The sequence below is a fragment of the Gadus macrocephalus genome, chromosome 19 (genome assembly GCF_031168955.1).
Source record: "Gadus macrocephalus chromosome 19, ASM3116895v1".
Classification (NCBI taxonomy): domain Eukaryota; kingdom Metazoa; phylum Chordata; class Actinopteri; order Gadiformes; family Gadidae; genus Gadus; species Gadus macrocephalus.
This window is the reverse complement of record NC_082400.1, coordinates 3,598,973-3,606,472: the sequence shown is the minus strand read 5'-3', so window position 1 is coordinate 3,606,472 and position 7,500 is coordinate 3,598,973.

Sequence of the window (7,500 nt, the reverse complement as noted above, 5' to 3'; positions counted from 1 at the left end):
CCTCTCTCACTCCCTCTCCTCCTCCTCTCTCTCCTCCTCCTCCCCCTCCTCCCTCTCTCACTCCCTCTCCTCCTCCTCCCCCTCCTCCCTCTCTCACTCCTCCTCCTCCTCCTCCTCCTCCTCCTCCTCCTCCTCCTTCCTCTCTCACTCCTTCTCCCTCAGCTCCTCCTCCTCCTCCTTCCTCTCTTCATTCACCTTTCCTCTCTGTCCTCATCCCTCTCCTCCTCCTCCTCCTCCTCCTCCTCCTTCCTCTCTTCATACACCTTTCCTCTCTGTCCTCATCCCTCTCCTCCTCCTCCTCCTCCTCCTCCTCCTCCTCCTCCTCCTCCTCCTCTCTTCCTCTCTTCATTCACCTTTCCTCTCTGTCCTCATCCCTCTCCTCCTCCTCCTCCTCCTCCTCCTCCTCCTTCCTCTCTTCATACACCTTTCCTCTCTGTCCTCATCCCTCTCCTCCCTCTCCTTCCCACCTCCCCCTCCCCTCTTTCCGCCTGCTCCTACATCTCCTCCTTTCTCTTCTCACCTTTCTCAACAAAATTGAGGGCTTGTATGCGGGTTCATTAAATGCGGGGAAAACCAGCCCAAACCAGTCGGCTGACTCCTCCCTGTCGCCAGTCGATGTTCTGTTGTTTTTCTCGTGTGCTACGTCCCCTGTCCGGTACGTAGCGGAGAGCAGGGTAGGTAGCAGTAAAAAGCAGCATGGAGGCTGCTGCCTATGTTACTCTCTTTCGAACTCAGGAGACACTTTGCGGAACCTACAAAGAACCAAGTTGTGGTTCCATTTTTTGCTCTCGTCTGTGTACGTTCTGACGTCTGAAACTTCCACACGTTTCTTAGCGTTGTACGGGAAAAGTATCGGAACTTATCGCTTCCAACCAGCTGACATGTTTCCATCACTACTGATCAGCGCTGGAGCTGATCGATCCTGAGTCATCCGTCCAATGAATGATGCAGATTGTAACTTTCCCACTCAAGACTAAAGCCAGGTGTGAGCAGTTGTTAGGGCCTTCTGTCCATCAGGAATGGGGCTTTACTTCCTGTCTCAATTTTATTTAAATTTTTTGGTGTTTTTTACTATTTTGTTTCTATTGCCCTCAGGGTTAAATCAAATATCCATCCATACGTCCATTAACTCTCTGTCCCTCTCTCCTCTCTCTCTCTCTCTCTCTCCTCTCTCTCTCTCTCTGCTCTCCTCTCTCTCTCTCTCTCTCTCTCTCTCTCTCTCTCTCGCTCTCTCGCTCTCTCCCCCCTACTGTCAGCTGTCCCTCTGGTAGTTAAACCCACTGCATCGACTCAATTCACAAAGCACTGCAGGCCGAGAGACAGAGAGAGAGAGAGAGAGAGAGAGAGAGAGAGAGAGAGAGAGAAAGAGAGAGAGACAGACAGACAGACAGACAGACAGACAGAGAGAGAGAGAGAGAGAGAGAGAGAGAGAAGAGAGAGACGAGAGAGAGAGAGAGGAGAGAGAGAGAGAGAGAGAGAGATAGAGGTCAGGATAGTAGTGGTTAGGGTGTGTAACTCCCAGCCCCGATCTCCGAACCCCTAGCTGCTCCTGAGAAGGGGAGAGAGGGCACAGGGGGAGATGATAGCATCAAGGAGAGGAGAGAGAAGGAGAGAGAGCAGAGGGTTCACCTGCAGCATATTGAGGTCATAAGGACTGCATGATGGTGTCCGTCAGCCACGTGGGATTGTACACACACCTCGTACACACACACACACACACACACACACACACACACACACACACACACACACACACACACACACACACACTCATCGCCACTCCCCCGGGCGGTTGTAGCTTGTCGCCACTGCTCTACACACTGCTGGAGTCAACCATCACTCATCCCACACACACACACATACAGACACACACACACAAACACACACATACACAAACACACAAAAACATACACACGCACAAACACACAAACACACACACACAGACACACACACGCACACACAAACACACACATACAGACACACACACGCACACAAAAACACACACATACACAAACACACACACACACACTTTATTCATCTGAAGGAAATTGTACATTAACAGTGTGTGAGCACACACCACACTCTCTCTCACACACACCCACACACACACACACACACACACACACACACACACACACACACACACACACACACACACACACACACACACACACGAACAGCACTCTATCGATAAGTTGACACAGTCGATCGGTTGCCTGGTGGGGTTGATGTTGGGGTGGCTAGGCTGTAAGTACCATGTCTCCAAACGTCGGTCACCCTTATTTCCATCAGCAGAAGGCAGCCGCTGGTGCTTGGAACCATTCAGGCACGGTATATACACCTACACATTATATCATACAAGTATATTGGGCATACTTACATTAACTAGACACAGACGTTAATCTTTACTTATTTATTGACAACTCTGAAACTTGGCTCGCCAGCACAGAGACCATACGTCCACTGGCTAGATCAGGATGGCTAGCGGTAGGTTACTGCACACGGCATGACTAGCGGTCAGATGTTAGTATACCTTTCTACAACAGAATGGAACGGAACACAACATATAGACATACAGGTGCACCAATGAATTAGAATATTGCGGAAAGTTCACTCATTTCAATTATTCAATTTGAAAAGTGAAACTGGCTTTTCACAGTGGCTGTATCAAAGCATATTCATAGAAAGTTGTATGTAAGGAGAAAGTGTGGTATAAAAAGGTGCACTAGCAACAGGGATAACCACTGCCCTGGGAGGATTGTCAAGCAAAGCTCATTCAAAAATGTGTGGGAGCTCCACAAGGAGTGGACTGAGGCAGGAGTCAGTGCTTCAAGACCCCAACACACAGACGTGTCAAGGACATGGGCCTCCTCCTGAACCAGAGACCACGACAGCAGCGTCTTCCTAGGCTAAGATCCCAGGTTTAGGTTCCTCACCTGTTCGCTCCCTTCGCTCACAGCTCGACTCTCTGATCCGCCCTGAGCACGGACTGAGGAGCCGGGCCCCGTGATGTCATAGAGGAGCCGGGCCCCCTGATGTCGTAGAGGAGCGGGGCCCCCTGATGTCATAGAGGAGCCGGGCCCCATGATGTCATAGAGGAGCCGGGCCCCCTGATGTCGTAGAGGAGCGGGGCCCCCTGATGTCATAGAGGAGCCGGGCCCCGTGATGTCATAGAGGAGCCGGGCCCCCTGATGTCGTAGAGGAGCGGGGGCCCCCTGATGTCATAGAGGAGCCGGGCCCCGTGATGTCATAGAGGAGCCGGGCCCCTGATGTCGTAGAGGAGCGGGGCCCCGTGATGTCATAGAGGAGCCGGGCCCCGTGATGTCATAGAGGAGCGGGAGCCTCGTGATGTCATAGACGAGCGGGAGCCTCGTGATGTCATAGAGGAGCCGGGCCCCGTGATGTCATAGAGGAGCGGGGCCCCCTGATGTCGTAGAGGAGCAGGGCCCCATGATGTCATAGAGGAGCCGGGCCCCGTGATGTCATAGAGGAGCCGGGCCCGTGATGTCATAGAGGAGCGGGAGCCTCGTGATGTCATAGACGAGCGGGAGCCTCGTGATGTCATAGAGGAGCCGGGCCCCGTGATGTCATAGAGGAGCCGGGCCCCGTGATGTCATAGAGGAGCCGGGCCCCGTGATGTCATAGAGGACCGCCGGGTTCTGCTGGCCCAACAACACCTAAGGTTGATTCGTTGTCGTGGGCAACAGGATTTGTTGATTACACTTTAGAACAGGCATAGAATAAGCTCAAGTTCAAACCACTAAAATAAGAATATTACTTTCACACAAAACGTGTATAAAAACACACTTATTTGTTTCAAAATCACGATGTGACTATATGATATGAAATTGGTTCACATAGGCCTAAGCCCATGAGCCGTTTTAAGTCTATCTACGTTTTATAGCCAAACAATGTGCATAAACACACACTCTGGGGCCAGGAGTGTGTGTTTATGCACATTGTTTGGTCTTTGCTCAACTGTAATGATACTGATAATTATCAACAAGTTTAAATATGTCATTCTTGTAGATCAACTGGAACACACACACACACACATACAACCCCCTCCCTCACACACACACACATACAGCCACACAGATACATATACAGGAGACAGAGGGTGCGCCAAAGGCAGTATGTGGGTGTCATGTGACTGCTTCCATGATGCCCCTGCTGTAAATCCAAAGGACGACTGCTGTCTCCAGTATTGACTTGAACCTTCACCTTGAACCGTGTGTGTGCGTGTGTGTGTGTGTGTGTGTGTGTGTGTGTGTGTGTGTGTGTGTGTGTGTGTGTGTGTGTGTGTGTGTGTGTGTGTGTGTGTGTGTGTGTGTGCGTGCGAGCGTGCGTGTGTGCATGCGTGTTCTGAACATGAAAACAAGATCTCTTCTTTTTGTAGATATCCCAGACAGGAAGAGTTTTAAGAGTCTGTGAGTGACCCAGACGTCGGTCCTTTCAAAATAAGAGTCTGTGAGTGACCCAGATATCGGTCCGTTCAAAATAAGTATCTGTGAGTGACCTCCTAGACTCCTATTGTTTCAAAGTAAGAGTCTGAGTGACCTGCAATACTGGTGTTTCAAAGTAAGAGTCTGACTGACCTAGATGTCACCCCTTTCAAAATATTGTCTGTAAGTGACCAAGACGTCTGTCTTTTCAAAATAAGAGTCCCCAAGTGACCTAAACAGGGTGCTGACCCCGAGTGACAGCGGGCTGTTGTATTATATTACAAATGGCATCCAGACGGGGGCCGGTGTCACATGACCCACGTCCTGCTGGACCAAGACTGTATGAGGGTCATCAAACACATTGTGTCTGTGTGTGTGTGTGTGTGTGTGTGTGTGTGTGTGTGTGTGTGTGTGTGAGAGAGTGTGTCCCTAACTCTGCCACTTCTGATGCACATGTGTATGCAGCCAAAGAGATTCACCCGGGCATTGATTTAGACACACACGCACACACCCAGGTCACAGGTCATCTGTAGAAGCCATGTGTCCATTCATCCATCAGTTTTATGACTGAGTCACAACAGAGAGCGAGAGAGAGAGCGGGAGAGAGAGAGAGAGCCAGAGAGACAGAGAGGGATGGACTGAATGTGAGCTTAAACGGACAGATGGATGATAGAGTCATACTCTGGGGTCAACTAATTGAAGCAACTCAAAACAGATCAATTAAAACACACACACACACACACACACTCTCTCACACACACACACACACACACAGACACACACATATATACACACAAGCACAGACACACACACAGGCACAAACACACACACGCATATACAGGCACACACACACACACACACACACACACACACACACACACACACACACACACACACACACACACACACACACTATCAGACTAGACTATCAGACTATCTTCTTATGGATGCCTGATTCTCTACACTCATACATTAATTTGTACTGAAAGTTTCATATGTTTTTACTCTTACACTCTCCTTACACCACAAACTTCCATTCATGACAAACACACACGTGTGTGTGTGTCTTTGTGTCTGTGTCTGTGTGTGTGTGTGTCTATATGTGTGTGTATGTGGTGTGTGTGTGTGTGTGTGTATGTGTGTGTGCGTATGTATGTGTGTGTGTTTTCCCGGGGGAGCCGCAGACATCTTGTGCTGTCATTCCTTGTCCTTTCCTCTCCTTGCCTGTCCAATAATGACAGTTTAATTTGCCAACCAATTACACCTGAGCGTTATTTAAATGAGCCAATCAGGGCGTCTGACAGGCTGACTGGTCGCTCCAGTTAGCACCTAGTACAGAGGTTGATTCACTCGGAGTAGCCTGCTCTAAGGTACACACTCTACTGGTACTGGTGACAGACACTCTACTGGTCCTGGTACTGGTGACACACACTCTACTGGTCCTGGTGACACACACTCTACTAGTACTGGTACTGGTGACAAACACTCTACTGGTCCTGGTGACACACACTCTTCTGGTCCTGGTAATGGTGTTGTCTTGTCTGGTTACTGGTATGGTCTTGTCTGGTTACTGGTATGGTCTTGTCTGGTTACTGGTATGGTCTTGTCTGGTTACTGGTATGGTCTGATCTGGTCTATTTACTGTACAGTTCCAGCTTACTTACTGAGTCTGTTGTCATGTTTTATGGAGTAATGTTGCCCAACATATATGGTAGAAGTTAGTTGTCATTTCATGGAGTAAACTAGTGAAAGGTACCAACATCTGCACGCGTTCTGCAAGCGTTCCCAGTATTTATATATTTTTTGTATCATGAGGAAGACTGTTCCTCTGGAGGTTGTTCCCAGTTAGGTAGTGATGTTATTTTAACCTTAAATAATAACAATTGCATAGTTTCTAACGGTCGAATGAACCTTTTATAAATGGGCCTAGCCATGAACAATAACTATTTAAGAAAAAGGAATTCATTGGAAAGTACTATCTTCATTTCTAGATAGTATATAATTGAACTCAAACAGAAACCTTAGATAACTCCAATGTATCTTGAATTGAGGGCTAATAGATGTTTCTCAGAATTGGTTGCCTAGTTTCTGAGGAAGCACTCAATTATATCAGAGTTAATGCCAATCTAAACGGTCACAATTACATGGTACTTTTCTTAGTTGATGGGTCATTGTACAGCTAGTATTTCAGCTGTCGTTTCTCTGAATTTACCTATTATATTTATCAATGGTAATTATCTAATAGTATATGATAATTTCCCATACATTTATCGAGTATATACTTTGCAACTGGACTGTTAAAAGAAGGGTCAGGACTGGGGAGTAGAAATAAGTGAAGAGGAGAGAGGGTAGAGAAGAGAGGGTGATAGGAGAGAGGGTAGGAGAGAAGAGAGAGGAGAAAGGAGAGAGGAGAGAGGAGAGGGTAGGGGAGAGGAGAGAGGGTTGGAGAAAGGAGAGAGGGTCGGAGAGAGGAGAGGATGAGGGAGGGTGGGAGAGAGGAGAGGATGAGAGGAGAGAGGGTAGGAGAAAGGAAAGGGTGAGAGAAGAGAGGGTAGGTGAGAGGAGTGGATGAGAGGACAGGGGGGGAGGGTACTCGAAAGTGAGAGTTTGACCTATACTCAGAAATCCTCTCCCATTCTGTGTAGAACATTTGAGCATCTTATGCTGCTCATTTATGAGATGGAGTTCTTAATCTGTGTGTGTGTGTGTGTGTGTGTGTGTGTGTGTGTGTGTGTGTGTGTGTGTGTGTGTGTGTGTGTGTGTGTGTGTGTGTGTGTGTGTGTGTGTGTGTGTGTGTGTGTGTGTGTGTGTGTGCTCATGTTGATTAAAGAACGTGCTAATCCCAGTCGGTGTCTACAGTCCAGTAAAAACCCCCCCATCTCGCCAGGCTTAGTCAAGTCACATTAAATAAGGACATCAACGGCCCAGTAATAGGAGGTGGAATAACGCAGTCTCATACACCAGATTAAACACATCTGGAGCCACTAAGCTGCCCAGGCCCTCCCTCTCCTGTCTCTCACTCCCTCCCTCTCTTTCCCCCTCTCTCCTCCTTGTC